The 22324-nt window shown below is 41.1% G+C and overlaps 1 protein-coding gene across 1 annotated transcript in view; it reads left to right on the forward strand.

The window, feature by feature from the left end:
- Positions 1-22324, forward strand: part of SK (small conductance calcium-activated potassium channel) — a 398226-nt gene that overhangs the window by 14876 nt on the left and 361026 nt on the right. The window lies entirely within an intron of this gene.

Consider the following 22324-nt stretch of genomic DNA (forward strand, 5'->3'; position numbering starts at 1 on the left):
TATGGTGCGCAACGGAAAATGTGGAATGCTCTTCGAAATCCAGCGTGAAAGCAGATCCGGAGAGATTTAGTTAGGACTGTACAAAGTGCAGAGAAGACATTTCACGAATAACTTGTTACGAAGTTACCAGATGCAGATAAAAAATCGAAATTTTCCGCGGAGATTGTACCAGAATGGCGTCATTACCCATAAGGCCGAAAACGGGTATGTAGTTATAGGTACATGGTTGACATCGCGGGAGAGTTCGAACAGGCACTGGAAAGGGCGCAATCTGGTAACCCAGAAGCGGCCCGAATGTACATGAGGTGAAGACCATTTCAATGGATGTCATGATTCGTCGATCGAATCACGGGTTTGTCGATAGACTCACAAGTTTTGTCGATCAATTCACGAAATCCGTCGGTTTTTCGAGTCGCTGTCGATCAGTTCACGTTTTTCTTTCTCAATAGACTTATGTCGATCGGATATCATACCCACTATTTTTTCCTTAGAACTTCTACACGCAATTTTTTCCGGTTGTTCCTAAAATTCCAATGAAAACTGATCATAGCTAGAGTACCTATATTGAGAGAGTATGGCCACTGGTGTTACCATACCACCTCTGATTGGCTCAGCCATCTTAGGCTGAATGGAGCCCTTAGGACCCAAAAATGGTGGACGCCATAAATTAATGTAATGCAAAATGACTCCAAATGTCGTTTTCTTTGTTTATCGTAACGAGAAATTTACCTAAATGCACTACTGCTACTTCTTTACATATTTTTAAGGCTAATCGTGTGCAATTTTTGAGAAAAATTATCTTAGATGTAGTAAGGTTGGCAGCAAATGTGGTTGGTAAAAACCGTCAAAAGTTGGCAATGACCCCCCTCCCATTCACAAAAACCAAAACAAAGCACCGCCATTTTTGGGTCCTAAGCCTCTCCATGGGGCCCAGTGGCCATACTCTCTCAATATAGGTACTAATCATAGCTGTCCTTATCAATAAATATTTTATCGCAGGAAATTTGGCGACATCCGAATGTTCATACGGCGCTTTTCCGTTGCACGTCGGTAGAGGCGTGCGCGGAAAAACCCTCGCCGCGACGCGACGGACGCGGCGTCGGTGCCGGCGGCGGGTCACAATACCTGCAAGCTCCACATTGTATTACTCCGTAGTTGTGTTTCCATTCTGCACGGTTATCGCTCATCGTTCACGGTTTACGGCCGATCCCGTTGTCCTACACTCCCGGGTCGCGGAAAAGGGCAGTAACTCCATCCATGAGCGAGCCTCGAGACGCACAGGAGCTCGTTCGAACCGCGGCTCATGTCGAAATGGAGTTACTGTTCTCTTCCATAAAACGGCGCTTCATCCTCGGCCGCGCACATTCTACCAGCCCGGACTAGGGAGTGTTTATGATGCCCTGCTCCTGTTCGGGTTAATGTATGCGTGTATGTGCATCATATGATCGGGACATAATAGTTCACGAGTGGATGGGCTTAAATAGGGCTCCTGTACTGTGTACTTGCCATAAGACTGGCTAAATAATAGGGCTTGTATCAAACAAATATTAATACGCTGATTGCTAACGGATTTTTGCAAAATTCTTCCCGTCGGGTCATGCAGAAATCACTATGTAATATTTTAGTGACAGGTGAGAACTTTTACTCTTGGCGATTCAACGGGTCCTTATGCACACTCGAGCTCATGCTTAAATCATTTTTGCTACTATAGGAGGATTTATCTATTATTTTCCTTCGGGTGTAAGTGTAACTTTAAAATATTAAAGGGTTAGTTTCTAAATTTTATATTATGTTTATGAGGTTTTAACATTTATTTTGCCTCAACATTTGGAGATTCCACTGCCAAGTATACCCTCTTCGCAAGAAATACGGTGGAGTCACTGGTTTTCTCTGAAACGAGCTCCCAAGCTCAAAAATAGCTTTTGAAGTTGACGCCGTAATGGAGGGGATCTCTAGGGTGGCTGAATTTCGACAATTTTCTAGAATTTGATACGGCACCGTGATTTTTTTATGCTCCAAGGTGATATATGATCTGGGTTAAAAGGTAAAACGTTACGAACAATTTTTTAGTTGACGAAAAAATGTTTTGCCACAGATTTTTTTATATTTGATGTTGACATTACACTATGCGGCCATCTCAAGTTAATTGCTCATTGTAAGGTGCTAAAAATTAGGATTTGAAAACTAAAAGCATCGCACGACTCGTAACCACTAGTTAGGCAGATGCCGTTCGATTTCGTGTTCGCGAACGCGAAACCGGGTGAAAGGTCAGTGCCTGGAGTGACAAAACGCCTTCAATTCCGTGCATATGCAACAATAACATCCGTGGAGCCCGAATAGTTGCATCCAGGCGTTATGATGAAAATCCTTGAGTGTTAGTCGCGCGGGACACTAATTGAGGCAGCTTTGCTTGACTCTATAGGCAAGTTTACATGAGTCATATTGCGCACTAAACGTCACCGAAAAGTAACACGTATCAGAATGCTTAAATTTGCACTTTTTACACTGGTCCATTCAAACTAAAAACAGTTGAACCCGCTTTAAAATTTCCGATTTGCGCCACAATCTCCCTCCCTTCCTATCCGCCGTCAAGGATCAAACGTCAAATTTCTTTGTCTCGTGAGGTTGGCTCACATACTCGGTGAGGTTCGAGTGTATCGGCATAAACTGCTCAAAGGCACGTTTTCGAGTTCAATTACTTTCTGGTGACACACTTGAAAAATTACACTCATCACCCTCCCTCGGTCGACCCTGACGGAACACCTCCCCTTCTCGACTCTAATCTTCGTACGTCGACCTTTCTCTTATCATCACCCTGTACAATGCTAAGAACGTCGTATGAGCCTTCACTTGTTGCCAAATTTCTTTTGACAAATCACGAATTTTCAGGAAAGTTTGTTTGTATTTTCTCCCATTTTTTCAGAGAATATACTTCGTAACATGATCTAAAAAGTTGGAAAATTTCTAGGAAAAACATTCATTTCTTTCCTCAAAAATAATTTTTTCTGAGAGTAGACTTGGCAACATTCGATCTTTCGTACATCGTTTTTCCGCAGCATAGTTGAATCAAGGTGAAGGAAAACAACAAGCCCTGCCCAGACAAATTCAGGGTATATTTATCAGGACAGAGGTTATATAGTTTTTTGAGTTCTCTCAGGATTTTACACATGCACACATTTCGAAGAGCCTCCATACTGTGGCCTCTTTGTATATTTTAGGAGGCCGGGATTTCATTGCCACGTGGCAGAACTTTAAAATTAAACCTTATTAGACGAATCATAGTTTCTATCCCTTACCGAGAGATGCAAAATTTCATAAAACTTTATAATATGAAATTTTGTAAAACGTTTTCATTGTACTCAGTGTGAAATAAAACGCATAGAACGATAAAAAAATGAATATCGGTGCATATTGTCATGAAATTTACAAACTGACGGCTTTATCAGCACGCACTTCAACTAGATTCCGGTGTGAGTTATTTTCATTTATTTCCTTTGATTTTATATATTTTTTATCCTGCCGATAATTGGATGACTGACAGACCCATAGCCGTATAAGGTACTACTGAATAAATAGATTGGAATCGGCTGACTCAATAATCCACCGGCGATCTACGCAGAGAGGAATTTGAGTGGGCATTGTGTCGGCTCTCGATGGGATGGATTCGGGCCCCTTCTGGATCCACGTGGCAACCCGCAACACACGTACGGGACGTGTCTCCATTCAATATCCAATTAATTTTGACGGCTTGACAAGGCCTTCTCATTAGCCGTTAGCCGAGCTTCGCAATATCAGTCAAAATATGCTCGATGCATGGATTAAATCGCCGCTATCGCTGCCAGATCGCGCTAGCTTCACTTGCGCACGCCACGAACACTGACAAACAGAATAGAGTGCAATCGCCACTCCCGATATAGACAAAACCGCTGAATCCCACCTCAGCGAACAACTCAGCCAGTCACTTGGACGATGAACTTCCTATGTTAAGGTGAATCCACGGTGGGAGTAAGCAAACACTGAGGTATCCGACAGGTTTGCTAAAATATTATTTTGATTTTAATTCTTTATGTAGAAAACGGATCATTTCGCCTCGGTGCAGGCCCGGACTTAGGGCGTGCGGCGCACACGGGCGCCAGCCTTTGGGGGGCACCACGAAAGAAGAAGAGAGGGAAAAAAAGGGGGGAAAAGGAAAAGGAAAAAAAGGGAAGAAAGGAAAAGGGGAAAAAAGGAAAAGGAAACAAGGTTGGGCAGTGAAAGCAAGGAAGAAGGGGGGAAATGGAAGGAAAAAGGAGGCAAGAGAAGTGAAAAGAGAGTCCGCGAGAAAGGGGGGGGGGGCATAAAAACCATAGACAAAATATGAAGAGAATTGCCGTCTAAAGGTAAATTTTCAGGACAAAAACTCCACCTGGTCCATAGACGGTCAGGCGTCCCTTGACCCTAAATTTGCGGCTTTACAGAAATACAAGAGTAGGCATGTAGTAAGGGGGCGCCATAAACTATGCACTGTTTTAAGCAGGCGCTAAGCGCCCCCTCCCCCCTTATACCACGTTTTTCAAGAATTAGTGGACGCCGGCCGCCTCCCCATACCCGTCTCAGTCCATGTCGCTAGATTGCAGCTCCCCCAACAGCCTATCGAATTTGACGCGGCGCACGGTGTTCGATATGTTTCACGCAATAAAAAGTGAACGGGCACTGCTGCCGGCGTAATTTACATTTATAGGAAAATGCAACTTTCAGGACCTGGGCGTACGAAGGAGGGGGGCCGCCCCCTCTTAGAATTGAAAATAGTATTAGAAGCCCCCCCCCCCCAGAAATTCAAGATAGTGGGAAAAACTTTCGTCGAGGATGATCATCTCTTTTAATAGAATCTTAAATGAAAACACAGTGTTCATTCACTTGGTATCATTTGAAATTTCCATCATGGAAGCCTCAAAATGCGTCAAAATAGAGATGAAATTTCATAAATGTTCCAATTGTGTTGAATGCAACAATTCGAAAGTATTTTAGGCTGAAAGTAAAAAAGAGGCGTCATTTTTCCGCAGAAATTGATGGAAAATCTGCGGCACGGAAGCCATGAAACATATGAAATCCTCAATTTGATTCACAGGTTTACTCAATTGTCAATGACGAGGCAAAAACACGCATGTAATATAACTTGCCGTGAAAAATCGAAAATAGAAGCACATCATTTTTTTTTTTTTTTTTTTTTTTTTTTATTGCATTTTCTGATGGTGTTTGTCAGTTTTGTAATCATGGACAAAGAATGTTTCTTGTTAGCCATGAGTTTTGGAGCGGAAGAATTTTTATCTCAATTTTTTGGCATCTTTAATCTGCTATAAAGTGTTAAATTATAATTTGAAATTTCTCTATTTGAGAAATTTTTTCCCATCGAAAAAATACCCAGTGATACCGAGTTTCAGCGAACTCGAACGAAGAGAAACCGAGATAGCATATTAGACCACGTCCGACATCTTGGATTTGAGAATTTTTAAACATAGTAAAAATTCGAGTTTCCGGTCGAAAAATACCCTCAGACACCGAGTTTTAAAAAAATCCATCGAACAGGAGCCGACATAGCATTTTCGGCCACGTCCGCCATCTTGGATTTGAGAATTTTCAAAAATCGACTAAAAATTCGAGTTTCCCGTTGAAAAGTACCCCTGATCCCGCGGTTCACAATGCTCTAACGAACAGAAACGGAGGCCAGAACCGGGGCTCATTTTAGGCCACATCCAACATTTTGGAGTTGAGAATTTTAAAAAATGGACTAAAAATTCGAGTTTTCCGTTGAAAAATACCGTGTGATACCGCGTTTCACAAGACTCGAACAAACAGAAACCGAGATAGCATTTTAGCCCACGTCCGCCATCTTGAATTTGAGAATTTTAAAAAATGGACTAAAAATTCGAGTTCCCTGTCGAAAAATACCTCCTGACACCGAATTTCAGACAAATCCATCGAACAGGGGCCGAGATAGCATTTTAAGCCATTTCGAATTTTCGAATTTTGAATTTTTTGAATTTTAACGGATTTTGATTTAAAACACGTGATCCTCAAAATCGAAGCTCAGATTTGGATTCCTCGTAAAAAATCGATGCGATTTTATGTATCATACCCTGACACCGAATTTCAGGAAAATCTATCAAACAGGAGCCGAGATGGCATTTTAAGCTACGTCAGTCATTTCAGATTTTCGAATTTGGAAAATTTGACTTAAAACGCGTGATACCCAAAATCGAAGTTCAGATTCGGATTCCTCGTTAAAAATTGATACAATTTCATGTATCATACCCGAGCATAGCGTGAAGGAAAGAGACGTAACGTAGACATACTGATTCGAGCATATGAATGCAACGTGGCAACATGGGTGCTCAGTGCTCAGTGGGTCAGCGGAGGAGGAAGAAGAAGAATTTATCGTAAGGAATTCCTCGGGATGAAACTGCGCGAATGTTAGCGCCGGGCGGCGCCTCCCCGTTCAGTTTCACTCGGGCGAGCCGCGCGGCGGCGTAGTTCAAACGGGTAGTACGACAGAATCTATACGCCTTGTTTAACCTCTTTCCTCAACGTTATGATAACATATGATACATGAAATCTCATCAATTTTTCACGAGGAATCCGAATCTGAGCTTAGATTTTGGATATTACGCGTTTTAATCTAGTTAAAATCGTAAGAGAATTTACAGAATTGTTTTTGAAAATTGATCACACATCAGTGTTTTTTTACGTCATTAAACCTCTTTCCTTCACGCTATTCGAACATATGATGCATAAAATCTCATCAATTTTTCACGAGAAATCCGAATCTGAGCTTAGATTTTGGATATTACGCGTTTTAATCTAGTTAAAATCGTAAGAGAATTTACAGAATTGTCCTTGAAAATTGATCACACATTAGTAATTTTTACCCCGTTTTTCTTCTACGTTCACGTAATGAAATTGGATCAACAGTTGACTCATCGACTAGTCTAGCCTAACCCCCCAGAATCGGTCTACAGGGCGAACGATTTTATCAGATAAGATGTGCGGTCCTATAGTTTCCGGGCAATTGCGGTTTGATGGAAGCTGCGATGAGGAGAAACGGAAGATTGCGAAACTCGGGCGGATATTAAGTGAAAAACCAGGTAGGGGAAAGGCTTTCTTCCCGAAAAGTTAGTGCTCGGGCCAACTTACATGGTCACTGGAGCATTGTATTGCAGGTTGTGGGAAACTATTTTTTTGCAGCAACAACCAATTGGATCGCATTTTGCAAAAAGGAACTAAGAGCATTTCAATGTTGCTGAGATTGTGCAACTTAGGTACATTCTTTGCTAAAAGTAAACTTTGCGACGGTAATTTTCGTCTTGAATTCATAGTTTATTGGGAGTAGAGGTGAAACTAGTTTAGATGATCGTTTATGTTTGCAAGGTTAGCGACATCGGAATGCTCTTCGGTGGACATTTCAGCTGTTCATTCCCAAAATATCTCGTTTGTAAAATCTAAACTAAAGCGGAAAGTATGCGAACTTTCTGTTCGATTTGACTGGCGATGCAATGCAATACATTACGTCTACATACTTTCAGCTTTAATTTAGTTTTTGAAAACGAGATTTTTAGGGACTAAACAGCTAAATAGTCCCTCTATATAGGCGTAATTGATCCCTTTTTTGCCATTATTTTGCCTCACCTAATTATATCGCCAAGACTGTTAATGTGGTGGGGTCTGTAAAATACAGCACGGAAAAAAAGAGGTAGGGGTCAAGGCCCAACTTGGACACTTCCAATTTGTGGTAGTACTCAAATCAATTATGTTACTAACTAAAATGTTGCGGTACCACCAACAGCAATTTGAAATGTCCATATCATCCAACAATTTGGGATAGTACCACAATTTTAGGGGGTAACTTTAACACTTTTTTCCTGTGATGGTGATCCAAAAGTCCTGCATCGCCAACACTCGACATCACCGCAGTAACTTTTGAACAAATAGAGACAGTGACTTGAAGTGTTGTAAATGCTCCTGGGTCAAAGAAGTCGACTTTTACGGTTCCCAAATGTATAGGAGATCATCCCGCGAAAAGGCAATACGTCTACAAGTTTCAAGGGTGGAGCGGAATTTCAGGATCACCCTATATATCGTCTCTGATCGGTACCAATGTACTGCCAGTCTACTATAGGCAAGCTACCTTACTTTTGCTCGATTGTCTCATATACGATTGCATGGAGACATTGGCGGATGCAGCAAGTTGGCAACATTGTATCCTCTCCATTTGAACTTATGGAAATAAATCGATTCTTGAGAGGCCACGAGAATCGATTATTTAACACAGGTTTAAATGGGGGAAAAGCACGGTTGCCAACTCGTGAGAATCGCTTTTGCGAACGATGACACAGACGGAAAAGTAGAGTGGCGCAAATTTGATAAGTTTAGTCACTTTCATAGTTGCCGAGCTAGGTCTTAACCTTGCGCGAGCTCCTAGACACCCAATCGTCGATTGCCAACCGTCACTGAAATTGTTTTGAGGTCCAAGCCGAACAATCGACCGCGGGAAGTCGGTTGGCAACACTGGGTGAAGTTGGCTTTGATTTTGCTTACTGCGAGGGGAAGATAAAACAGGGCGCCGCTAATAAAGTACCCACTTATCTCGGTTCCCTATCTCAAGCGCCTTTCGTAGGGTTCAATAGGTATCTGACCTGGCTTTTTCTCTTAACCCTCGTCCATAAATTGACGGGCTCGAGCCAAAATTCTAATTCTGGAGTCCTGGGTTCTTGGTTGTATGTAGTGTAGCCATCGTAAACCTAGAAATATACGAATCCGGGCAAGTCACCTGCCGAAAACAAACCATCCATGAAACTCCAAACGAACTACTCTCGATGAGGTGAAAATAGCTTCGGAATGATTTTTGCAAAAAATCTGTTAGAAAAGTGAGCTGAAATCTGTTGAAATGGTGAATACTAGGGGGTACACTACTGCCGTGCTAAGGAAGAGCGCCGTATGAGTCGTTGCCACATTTCTTTCATTTTTACTGGGAAAATTGTGAGCGTTTTGCCTTAAATTTTTCAGACAGTTTTGAACGCAATTAAATAAAACATATCTGAAAATTTCAAGGGAGAATATGCATGACTTTTCTCAAAAATACATGTTTTATCCAGGGATATTTGGCAATTTTTGAATGTTCATATGGCGTTTTACCTTAGTAAGGCAAACCAGGGTAGTTGAATATTGACGATGTTCCGAAATCCGATGAAACACAACAATTTTTTATAGACCAAGGTGACTGAGTTGAAAGGAAAAAATTACAAAACATTTGTTTAGTCTTCTCCTTTGCTTTAATTTTTGCTTTTTACACCTAAAATTTTTGTGGTTACTTAGATATTTCTTATTGGATCCCTAAAAATGATCGAAAATTTCTGCTTTGGCGCAGTACGCAGTCAATTTTTTCTACTTTGGTGCGAAGGTACGGCCTACCGAGTAAGATAACGCAGGACCGCCGAGATGTGGTGCTAATAAGCCGCAACACCGGTAAAATGCGGTTCTGCATTTCCGTTTCCAGTTGACCCTATGTTCTTTACATCCGCAGTTCACCAAGTGGTGAAGTGTGCGGATTGCAGTAGCTGTAAGGTTTAAGGTCGTTTGGGTACCGTGTAGCTCATTGTCAGCCTGGGTGCTCACATGAAGGTCCGTAGGGGACACACTGCCGCGATTTTGCGTCATGGAAAGGAGAAGGTACCGCTATGGTGCGGTCTTACGTTACTCCTCCGGATTGTCATGTGAACACCCATCAAGAGGCACAAATGAAGATCCAGAAGGGTAATGTAGAACCGCACCGTACCCGTTGTGCGTTCTATAGCGCAAAACCGCCGAAGCAACATATTGCATAGCAGCATCATCTAATCTTGCACGTCCAATGTTCAAATTATGCTCGTCTAAAGCCGTAATTTTTTTGTGTTTGCAAACATACGTATACACTTTTTTGACTATTCCTGTTACAAAAGTGACTGTGGAACGCGGTTATTTGAACAAATCAATAATCTCATCTACTGTATTGTCTTATAATCCGTCGTTCACATTAGTTTCAAAGTTTCTGTATATTTTCGGAACTCCTCTGGCTACATCGCAAAGTTAATTTGGCGTCAAAGGGCTTAGGAAGTATGAGACACTGGATCGATTATCTACAGAAGTTGGTTTTACGTGAGCGGAATAACACAAGACCTATTTGAATGGGTTATTTGAAGAAGGGCGTAACCGCCAAATTTTCAGAAATTGAGTTTCGGTGGAATACTGTTCCTTGAAGGTGGATGCATCCCACTTTCGATTGATTCCACCGGAAGTGCTCTTGAAACGTCTTTTTTTTAAAAACATATGAAGATCCGCCTCAGGGAAAGAAGGGCGAAAGTTCCGAGTTACTTCCTTCAGCGCTGCTGATAGGATCTCAATAGGTGTCCACATGAGCCGCGGAAAGCATAGAGTTGTACGGAGGGCAGGGCTCACGTGAAAATCGAGATACGCCCTTACGTCAGAGAGGCGACGAGATGATGGACACATTTTTCCACTGGAAAAAAAAAACACATTGGATCTAAAGTCCAGACTCTTGAAAACATTGACAAGAAAAAATACTCTTGATTCAATCGGATTTTTGCTTGAATCAAAACGAAATCCACTTAAATTAAGAAGCTTGGTTCTTAATTTAATCTACATTCTGATTGAAGCAAGAGTACTTTTTCTTGTCGATGTTTTTCAGAGTATAGATTCTAGATCCAATGTGTGTTTTTTTCCAGTGTTCGGTTTCAGCAGGAGGTGCATCCTGATGATGAAAACCATGAGTGAGGGCACAAAGTATGATGTTCGTCGTGCATGCATGCTATTTGAATGCTCTAATTTTGCTAAAAAAGCAGTCATGAGCAGTTTTGTGGAAGATGCGCTGATTTATATTTTGAAATTTTTAAAACCCGATCTTGTGTCAAGCGCAACTGACCCATTCTCGCCATATTTTTGGGGTTTCGACTCTAGACCCTTTAAATTGAATTTTTATCAATTTATATATTTTAATTTTTTTGGATACGACTGAAAGACACTACTAATTTATCGATGTCGCTATCTCAGTTACGTCAGAAAAAGCCTATGTGTCAATTAGATCCCGGGTATACTTCAGGTGTTTCTGTTAAAGCTGCAGCTTTAACAGGTACCGCGCGGCTTTAGCAGGACCGCAGCTTTAACAGGTAACGGTTTCGGTATACCTGCAGGTACCGAAACTAAGAATCCTCCTTCAAACTATCCTTCCATCTTTCCATGCACTAAAATAGACGTCTTAAGGAGCGAATGAGTGAGAAAATCTGCGTTTAAGTACTGGAAACGGTCACGAGGGCAGCGTCTAATCGATAAAATTCCAATGCTTTTTGGGTGGAGGTGAGCAATGTTTGCCTCGTCTGGTTTTTCCTCACGTACGAGTAAATATGAATACTCCCTTCTTCTCGACGGGTCTCCTTCAAAACGGAGCCCGGTCGCGGCAAAAGCGCGCTCATATGTTTATCGCGCTCCAGTTTCACCTGTTCGGCGCTCAATCACGCGAGCAAACAGAATATCAATTTGACACTAGCACTAGCGGCACCGTGTTCGCGGTTTCAGTCGACAAACGCCGTCGCCGAAGCGTCCTTCTCTATCGAGTAAATCAAATGTCACCACGGAATATCCGCTCAATTTCCAGCCAAGTACTGATTATTACGATAATATGGGATAGATCGATGCGATTTTATTGGTGGAAATGCGGGCGGATTTTATTGGAATCATCTCAAAGTTATGACTTGCGATTTGGAACTACAATAATTCTCGGCTCACTTTAGAGACAACGTATGTGCCATAATTTCCATCCGCAGATAAGCGATTTTACAAATGAATCAGTTGTAGTTCCTAATTGCGGTCCAATTTTCATCTCTTGATTCATGTTTTCACAGCTCGGCGGGCTGCATTGAAGCTCACAAATAGAGAGCGTTCATAAATTGAGCCTCATTCTCGGTTTACGGCCGTGCTTTCGGGGGTTCTTGTTAAAAAGCAGCCGTAACAACTTCCCTTAGTCTGTAACAGTCACCCGTTTCAACCAACAAGATCGCTCCTTTTCCTCTTTGTTTCATTCGTCTACTGCTTTGTCTATCATTTTCAGTATTTTAGCCGCTGATGTCGTTAGATTCATAACGATCAAGGTTGTCAACTGATCGTCAAAGTTTCAGAAACCAAAAATCGCAAGATGTGGTGAGACTCATTACCGTAGAATTCTTACTTTAATAAGGTATGTCAATCTTTTTTTCGATATCATTGAAGAGAAAATCGTTATCAACCGCGATGAAATTAAGGATTTATCAATGGAGAAATATTTGTGATTTTATCACCAACAAATCCGATGAAATCGCTACAAAGTTGATGATCCTGTCGACGCCATACGAACTCCGGCGATCGTGCGATAAGGAGTGGATTTTAGACATTTATGGTGTGCTCAGCGTAATATTTGTGCGAATTTACCGCAATAAAGTGTACTCAGTTGGCTGTGTTTCTTGTGTGCAACAGACCCATTCAGGTGTAGGGATAAAGACCAGGCAATTATTTTTCATTTTAGTCGTTATTTCCTCGTGAACAACGGGTAACAACTAATGTGCTTACGAGTGTTTTTGATGCACGGTTATGAGTGCAGTGCATTGCAGCGGAATTATGGGGCCGCAACCGCTGTAGTCAGTTGCAATACGTTTCCGGGCCCCTGATGTTCCTCTCCGCTCTGGTCGCCGAAAACGGGGGAAAAAGAATCGTTGTTTTCATACTGGCCGAGGTGAATTTCAAGTCCAAAACAATTATCTAGTTGTGGTTACAATGTTCCTTCTGTGGTAACAAATAGCTCGGACCCGGTGCTAATGTTGCCATTCAATGACAATGTTGTATTGTTATCAAGAGTAAAATAACTGGGGCTTTTTCATAATTTTTTTTGTTTTTTTTTTCTATCTTCATTCCGGAGAGTCCGTAAAAATAAGAATATTTACATTGTTCGGTCCCTCATTTAAGTAAAGAGCCTGTCAACAATGCGAACCCTTTTTGGAAAAACTTCGGGATTTTGATCAAATTAATGTGGCTTGAACGATACCTTTTCATGAGACCGTCCTCCAGTGAAAGTTTTAGCTTAAATTCAGAGCTCGTTTTGGCAATGCAGCGTTCCAAATTTTACATTGTTACCATTGAAAAATGCTAATCGTTAAATTAATACTCAGACACAAGAGCATAATATAGGATCATGCATCAATGTCGGGAAAATCTAAGCCGGCTTTTTTTTAAAAACGATCGCTGATAATGACGTTAGAATGTAAATCAGAGCTCTGCCAAGCTAAGGAACAACACCGTATGAGCCTCCAGACGTTGCCAAATTTCTTTTAATAAAATACGAAATTTCAGGGTAATCTATGAATATTTTTCCTCCAAGGCGGTTCATCGATATGGACTTTTTGCTATCGCCTCGCGCCATCGCGCCTTCAATTTTGCAGCTGCAACAAGGATATCCATCAAGCACGAATAGTTGTATCTCTGCGCCGTCATCGATCCGCGTCGTTTCTCGGGCTGTGTTTTCATATTGTGATTGTATCCATTTGCCTTCTTCACGGTGGTGCTTCAAGTGATAAGAGGACAACACAACATTGAAGGTCTCTATTTTATGAAATACATTACGATTTGGTCATTTTGGACTCATTTTGGGTCTAATATAGGCCTATAAATACTTGAGCTCTGACTGAGGGCTGATTTTTGCGAAAAATGTGAATTTTTTGGCATTCGAGCTCAAATCCGCCGATCCCTTTTTTTCGCCAAAATCGGCCTCAGATCCATGTTTTCGGCTGTAGATAGGCCCGAAAAGGGATCGAAAATGACCAAAAGACCACCAATGCGCAGAAAGTCCGAGAGTTGAGGAAATTCAGAGTACACTTCTAGATACCCCTTTTTTCAGAAAATTTGATTCACAATCAAACCCAAATCACACGAAACTTTCAAGGAAATATATTTTTATCTTTCCACAAAAATAAATCTTTTGTTGAGGAGAAATACAGTAACATTTGAATCATCATACGGCGCACAAAGGATCGAGTCAATTAGAGAGGTCGGACATGAAATTTTTGACTAAAACTGCACATTTTGATGTTTATTTCGTCACATTTTAAACTTTGAGGGGTGATTCTAGAATAAATTTTCACGAGGAAATCAATAGAACCATTTTTAGAACCTCAGAGTTTTGTGTAAACGGAGGTATAAGCGTTTGAAGTTTCCAAATTTTGTCCGACCTCTCCTAGTGACTTGATCCATTGTGCGGCGATCGCGTTCTTCCTTACGACGGCAGTTCTGAAATCGCTGCATTTCCAACGGGACCGACGGAGCTTTTCGGAGCCGAGCCGATCGGGATTTTCCGGACAATCAAACCGTGAGTGGTGGGTGGGTGGAGGGGGGGTTAATGGGAGGGGGATCGAAGCTCGCAGCAGGGTCACTCGGGGGACGCGGAGAAAGCGAGCCGGTGCGGGATGCGGAGTGAGTGCGCGTCAGACGTCACCGTCGCGGACGTCGACGTGGCGTCGCGGATCGCTAAGTGGCGTATCGTGTAAACGAATTAGTCCGGCACGCTTCCAAACGGGGGATACGGGTCGACGCAGTGCGACGGACGCCCGCCCGCCGCGTCGCGACGCCCACCCGGCCCCCCTGCGGAGCCCGCAACGGCCCGGGGACTCCCTCTCTGTCACCCTCTTTGCATGCCGTCATCAATCCCGAGTCCGGTGCTCCCGGAGACTACGCCGTAGGCAACCCGACAGCACCTGCGAGCCTCGCAGATTCTTCCTTTATTTTATTTGTGCTGCCGCACGGTGGAACGAGGTAATAGAAGAGGTCGGACATTAATTTTTTTGGCTAAATTTTGAAATTTTGATGTTCATATTCACTGGAAAAAAGACACATTGGATCTAGAGTCACAAGAAAAAATACTCTTGATTCAATCAGATTTAAGCTTAAATCAAAAGGAAATCCGCTCTAATTATAAGAGGCTTGGTTCTTGATTTAAGCAAAAATCCGATTGAATCAAAAGTATTTTTTCTTGTCCATGTTTTGAAGAGTCTGAACTCTAGATCTAATGTGTTTTTTTCCAGTGTTGTTATAAACTCAATTTCTAGGGGTGTTTCTGAAAGGAAATTTCACGAAAAACCAACAAGAGCCACTCCTGAACTCTTTAGGTTTATATTTTTGAAAATATAAGCTTTCCAAGTTACCAGATTTTGTCCGACTTTTCTTTTGACTTGCCCTAGTGTGTGCCGTGCCAAGGAAAAACGCCGTATGAGGATTCGAAACTTGCCAAATTTCCTCCGAGAAAGTATGTATTTTTAGGGGTAGATATGAATATTATCTCTTGAAATTTTCAGACAGTTTAAGTCTGATTGCCAATAAAATTCTATAGAAAATCATAGGAAAAATACTCATAGATTTCCTTGAAAACTCGTACTTTATCAAAGGAACTTTGGCATCGTTTAAAGGCTGCACTAGGCCGATAGGATATCTATACTATGCGTGCTATGTTGAGGAAAGACGCATATAAACATCCGGATGCTGCTAAGTTTTCACAAAGTTACGAATTTTCATCTTGGACATTTTTAGATAATATAGATAAATTGCGAATTATATAATCTAAAAATTGGAAAGAAAAATATTCGCCATTTTCACAGAAAATTCGCAGTTTATGGAAGATATTGGGCAACACCTCGAACCTTTCTAAGGAAGGGAGTTGTATGAGGAACGACTATAAATGCGATCCTAAACCTCAACCAACGCAATACAATCTATTGGACTTGCGGATGTGTAGCAATGCAGCATTGATGACGGCGCCGGATGCAACTATTCCAGCTCGTTGGTTGTCCGTGTTGTATGAACAAAAAATTGAAGGCGCACTCGGTTTTGTGCGCGTCAAATGAACACTGTTTAAGACGAGTGTCGCGTGGCTCCAATCGAGCCGGATCGAGTCTACAGAAAGACAATCTTGTCGCGTTGCGTTTCTTATTTTTTGATAGTTTAAAGTATTCCTACTTTTTATTTAAGTCGTTGAGGGATCGTACAAATGGTTTGAATTTTTTCTTGGAAAAATAATTTCTTCGGTGCAGCAGGTGAGCTTGTAATGGATCGATTCGGAGGAATTGAGAATTTTCCAGGATATTCCGCGGCGAAATGCGAATATTTTTTTAAAATATATTTTAAGGATGCATGTTCATTAACACAGTCAATGAATCGAATTCACATTCAAGCGTTTTTCCGTGGAAAACTCATTCCTTCGCTTCGGTTTAAGTTGTGATAGTGCGATTGATCGAAAGACTCGAAAATTTTCCGGTATTTTGTGGTGAAATTTGACGATTCTATTTTTCCCATGTTAAAGAGCCAAACTCAATGGACAAGCAATAATTTTTCTGTGATAAAAGTTATTTCAGCGTTGTAGTTGGTGATTTTATGACCCTGCAGAAAATCAAGAATTTTCCACGGTGAAATGTGGTGATCTCCTTTTTCTACGGACCGAGGATGTGATTACCTTCATGGATATCAGTAGCCAAATCCGATGTGTGCGCAATCGTTTTCCTGCGGAAAAATAATTCCTACGTTGTTGTAGGTGATTGTGCATACAGCGAAAGAATCGAGAAATCTATTGTGAAATAGTGAAGCGCCGCGCCGTGGCACGTGGCACGCTGCGGCGCGGCGCGGCCAGCCAGACAGCACGGAACGCGCACTGGCGCCTACAAACCTAAGGGATACCTCAAACATTGCGCAATGCGTGAAGTATCTGCTTAGGTTTGTAGGCGCCAGTGCGCGTTTCGTGCTGGCAGCACGTCGCGCGTCGCATCACTCCGCTTTATGCGAGGGCCTATTATTTAAACTCGCGGAGTCAGCGTTTGTCAATTCATGATTTTTATATGTTTGCACACTCTGCATGGATTACTTTAATTTAAATTGACGAAAAAAAATATGTATGAAAGGAAAATTTAATGTGTGTTTTGTAAATTTTAAGATGTTTCCTTGTCGTATTTAATGATTTTCAAAGCACATTAATTTTTTCTTTCATATTTTGTGCTTTTACTGTGCTGCAGCGTGGTGTGAGTGCAACCAAACACTCAAAATAGGACGTATTTGACTCTGAAAAATCGATGTACACATGGGCTAAAACCGAAGATTGCGTGCTTCTCGGGTTTTTCCCTCTTTTATTTATTTGTGCATAGTTTCTTTCGACACAACTACTGCTCATTGACTTTAATATTGATGCCATCGCTTGGAAAAGGTTTTATAACTATTTGCCACGTTTAAATGTAAATGTTTTTAAAATAAAGTAATACTTTTATTAAAAAAAATATTTATAAGGTTTATTTTTCATCGAAAATTATAAGGATGGAAATAAAACTAAGTATTCACCCATGACAATTTAAAAAGATTGATCAAAAGAAGGAAATAAAATATCATTTATAAAATAAGTTACCACAACAACTCTCACTTGGACCAAGTCACTGTTGCTTTTTTCACGCGTGGACGTAAACTATTGGACATAACAGGTGTGCGGACAAAAAATCGTAGACGGAATGCCCTGAAACCTGACTGAGTAAAGAATCGAAACTTTTCCAGGGTGAAATGGTAGAATGTTTTATTTTTCTAACTTCGAGCTGAACTTCAGTTGAGTGATCCAAATTTCAGTCGAACGATCTGAGGCCCCAATTTATTCATTCAAAAAATTCGATCGATATGGAAAGTTTTTCATGTGAACCTAAGTTTTACGGTTCGTGAAACTGAAGCTTCGGTTCATCGGACTGAGGTTTGTTTCTGTTGACTGAAGCGGTGTATTCACTCGTCTCATCTGGAGGCTGAGTTCTCTGAATCGAGAAGCGCCTACCGAACTATTCGCTTCTATATAACCGAGGTTTTCATCGTCGTGAAGACGCCTAGGAATACACTGCAGGAAGAAAGAAAGGATCTGAAATTGAGAGTGAGCTCGAAGGAGAGGATGATTTCCGTACGAACGAGGAACCGGGTAAAGGGGAACGAGGAAATAGAAGAAACAAGAGGAAAGGCGTATGAGATAAATTCCACCGGGGATAGGAACGGTAGCGCCGAGAAGGTAAGCTAGTGCCAGTGCACTAACAATAAGTGGGCGGCCTCTAATTCGCATTTTTAGCTCAAGCGCTCCGATTCGGGGATTTTTATTATTCCTGATGTATTCTCCAGGGGCAGCTCTGCTTACGATAAGCGTGCGTTGCCGTTAACGTCGCACAGTGGAACGAGATACTCTGCTTTGCTGAGGAAAAACGCCGTATGAACCTACAGGCGTTGCCAAATTTCGATTGATAAAACACGAATTTCCTGGTGAACTTATGAATATTTTTCTTCCGATTTTTCAGAAAATGTCGTTCGTTATTTCACCTACAGTCCCTGAAAATTTGAAGGAAAAATATTCATAACTTTCACGCTTAAAAAACACTTCTTCACTTTCTTAAAAAACACGCACATTTAATTGAAGGAAATGTGGCTACTCTCGAATGCTCATACGACGTTCTTCCTTAGCATGGCAGCATTCTGCCGTGCTGAGGAAAAACGCCGTATGAACCTATAGGTGTTGCCAAATTTTGATTGATAAAACACGAATTGCCTGGTAAACTTAAGAATATTTTTCTTCCAATTTTTCAGATAATGTCTTTCGCAATTTCACCTTTGGTTCCTGAAAATTTTGAGGAAAAATATTCATAACTTTACTCAAAAATAAATGATGTATTGAAGGCAATTCGGCAACTATCAAATGTTCATGTAGCGTTCTTCCTTAACACGACAGTATACAGAGAGAGGTTGGACACGAAATTTTTGACTAAAATTGCAAATTTTGATGAATCCTCACAGGCTCAATCTTAACAGTATCCAGCATCGGTAATGTGATGCTCCGAGGAGCGCAGTGCGCCTTCAAATGTTTACGTAGGCAACTTGGACGTCTATAGAGCACGAATAGTTGTATCCACACGTTGGAACCTATATTCCGCCTGCGGTTATTTCATGAAATCATCATATCCTCCGTTTTTTTCATCGTTGGCAATTTTTTCAATGTGGCAACACTTAATCTCAACGCCTTTAACTGATCATTTTATTAAAACATATTATTCAACGGATGTACTTGATTTTCCGTCTCCTTTTTATAGATCATTATCGTCATTTCATTGCTATTTACTCATGTGTCACGATATATCTTTATTTTAAGGGGTGAAACATAATCTCATAATATCGTTGCATAATTATAATGTACATATTATATTATCGCTCTTACTATCAGAGGAAAAATAAAAATAATAATGAAAGAAACCCATATCTAATTTGTAATATTGAAGTGCCTTCTTTCGCCATTTTACCTGACTCCAAGTTTTCGGAATATCGTTTTTTGATCTCAGTAACTGGTTTTTTATGACATAGCTCCTTCTTTCTTTGATTTTCTCTCCGTCTTGCCGCGCTCTGCTTCAATTACGTTTAAAAAGTGGGAGGCTTCATCGATAAAGTGCTTACAGAGAGAGAAGAAAAAAAAGTAACTTCAAACAGAACGCATCACACGGTATAGAAATTTGCCGCGCTAAATGGATCGACGTTTGTTGTCTTTCCCATTTCCTGTAACGAGGTCTTGTGCCTTACTGGCGCAAAGAAAATCAAAAGCAAGATGCCTCAAATTGGAATGGCAATTCTACGAAGTAGAGATCATCCTATTTTGATCGCACTGTGCAAAAATGAGCTACACCTCTAATTTAGTGAAAAAAAAAACGTACCGGTGGCTGAGAAGGAAAAACGCTTATCTCAGAGTGTAGGTCAAACGCGCTGTTGAATAGTATCGTGTGCCTTTCTTATAATAATTTAAAGAGAGTTTAAGCAAAAGTTCCCATTGAAATTGTCTATGAAATTTTCTCAGCCAGGCTATAAAAATCACATAAAGTCGCAAGGAGAAATATTGACTACCAGTTTTCCCAGTGTGTACTTTGATAATTTTCTTCAAATATGGCAAAGACGTTCCAAAGATAGCCAGAACTCACGCAAGAAACACATTACGGCTCCGAACATCCGACAATCCGGTTATTACATCAGAAGTCCTCCCAGCCAGATTTTGATGAAATCGTTCACTTCCGTTTTCTAGTTTCCTACTCGCTGTCAAGCAATAAGTAACGATCTAGATACAATAAACAGATGATCAATTATTGTGTTCATTAGGTAGTACCTGACCATTTTCAGGAAAACAAAACTGTCTCACATACTTTTCACTTTTCAAATGGATATTTGGTTGATTCTAGGAAGCATTCATTAGTTTTGATTATATATTCATGGAATGTCATGAAATTTTTGTTTCGTAAAGAGCAGAGCGCAGAGCCTATCGGCTTTTTAAATAGGATAATATAGATATGTCCATGCTGCTTAGTTACGTTAAATTGGCTCATATTATGCCGAATGGACCTACTATATTGGGCTCAATGTATGAAAAACGTATGTCATGACTTACGACGTATGTAGGCGCGATAAAATGCTGCTTTCACCTCTATTAAAGCTCTTCTAAGATTTAACCGATGTAACACTGGCAGTTTCTCTCGTTGCATCCGGACCACATTTTGCATAATAAGAAACCACTTCTTGGCTTACTTTCGAAACATCGTATGCGTCCTACGCATAAAGCTGCTTTTATGAATAATCCAGAAATAGTGACTTTCAAATTGCAAAATGCAGTCTAAGTATGTTTTTGATCTACGATTTGTACCGGATTAACGTAGCGAAGTTCTGGCTTAAGAGAATCTTGTGAGCTTCAGGTGGAAGTCGGATGGAGTGAAACACAAATAGGTATTCCGGATGAAATATTATCCTAATCAGATCACGTGCTTATATCGCAAATCCAGTAGTATGCAAAGACGCGATTAAGACAGAATTGATCTTTCATTACGAGGCGAAATTATATCATCCGGCAGGTTCAATTTGGGAACGTGCTGCGTCAGCATTTTGAACGTGCTCAAAATACCTCTAGATCCGGGTGCATTTGTCTCAGCATTATAAATCAGTATTCAATCATCTCAAAATGACGTTCTCATATTACCTCAAAAGAACATTAACTTTACCTTAACCTTACTTTCTTATAAAAAACGAAAATAATTCAAATATAAAACTGGGGAAAATATGCTGCAGCTTTGCCCTGGAAATGTTTTAAGCACATTGACAGAAGGTATCAGTATGTCCTCAAAAATTTACAATTACAGGTAAATATTTAGTGTAGTATTTAAGATGGAACATCCTCAAATTAGATCACTAAGCCATTCTTTTTGTAATGAATATGAAAAAAATAAAGTATAATTCACGAACATAGCGAAAAAAAAAATCGCATGGTTGCTACTACTTGAGGCAAAAATCGATTCGGCCTTAATAATCGAAGAAATAATCGATTTGCTTTGACAGTTTTTTTATGGCAAAAACGTAGATTTTTTGGTAAAAACGTAGATTTTTTGGTAGAGTCGATTATAGATCCGCATCAGTGACGAGATACGAATGATCTATTATTATCGATTTTTCCCCATTTGAAGCTGCGGTAGAGAATCGATTATTAAGGTGTTCGTTGCGAACACCCCGTAAATCATTGATCCTTATTTTCTATAGGTTTAAACGGTAGATCAATCGATACATCGCAAAGCACGCCACGCCTCCGATCCGTATTCAAAACGCGGCTTCGTTGATTCGAACTTTTGGCTCACCGAATTGAAGTTCATTTTTATAAACTCAAGCGGTCGGTTCGCTCGACTGAGAGCCAAATCCTTTGAAGCGAACAGCGCCCCTGAACCGTACGGCTGAAACAAGGGAAGTTTTTTTTCGCCGTGCACGGCGTACTCGACCCGTGCAACAAGGACATCATGTGGGCAAGGGCGGCGCGGAGGGGGCGGGCACATCAATCCTGCACCGGTTCCCACTTCAATCTACTTACAGTACACCTCGCCTCTCCCCCGCGCGAAACAGAAACCGCGCATCTCGGCAGGGCGCCCGCTGGGGAGTTGGGCGGTTCTGGGTTGGCACACCTGGAGTCCAGGCCCCCGAGCGTGAGGCGGAGGGATAAATCACTCGCGAAACGTCATTCTTGGTGAGTGGTTCGGCGGAAGTTGAGAGCGCAGAGAATGGATGTCACTCACCGGCTCCAAAAATAAAGGCAAGAACTCGAAATTAATTTTTATCGATCAACCGGGTTCGCTTTCCTTCGCCGGCGCACGGTGGATCGAGTCAACAGGAAAGGTCGGACGAAATTTGGAAACTTCAAACGCTTAAAACTCCGTTAATA

Source organism: Bemisia tabaci, chromosome 2 (genome assembly GCF_918797505.1).
Source record: "Bemisia tabaci chromosome 2, PGI_BMITA_v3".
NCBI classification, from domain to species: Eukaryota; Metazoa; Arthropoda; class Insecta; order Hemiptera; family Aleyrodidae; genus Bemisia; species Bemisia tabaci.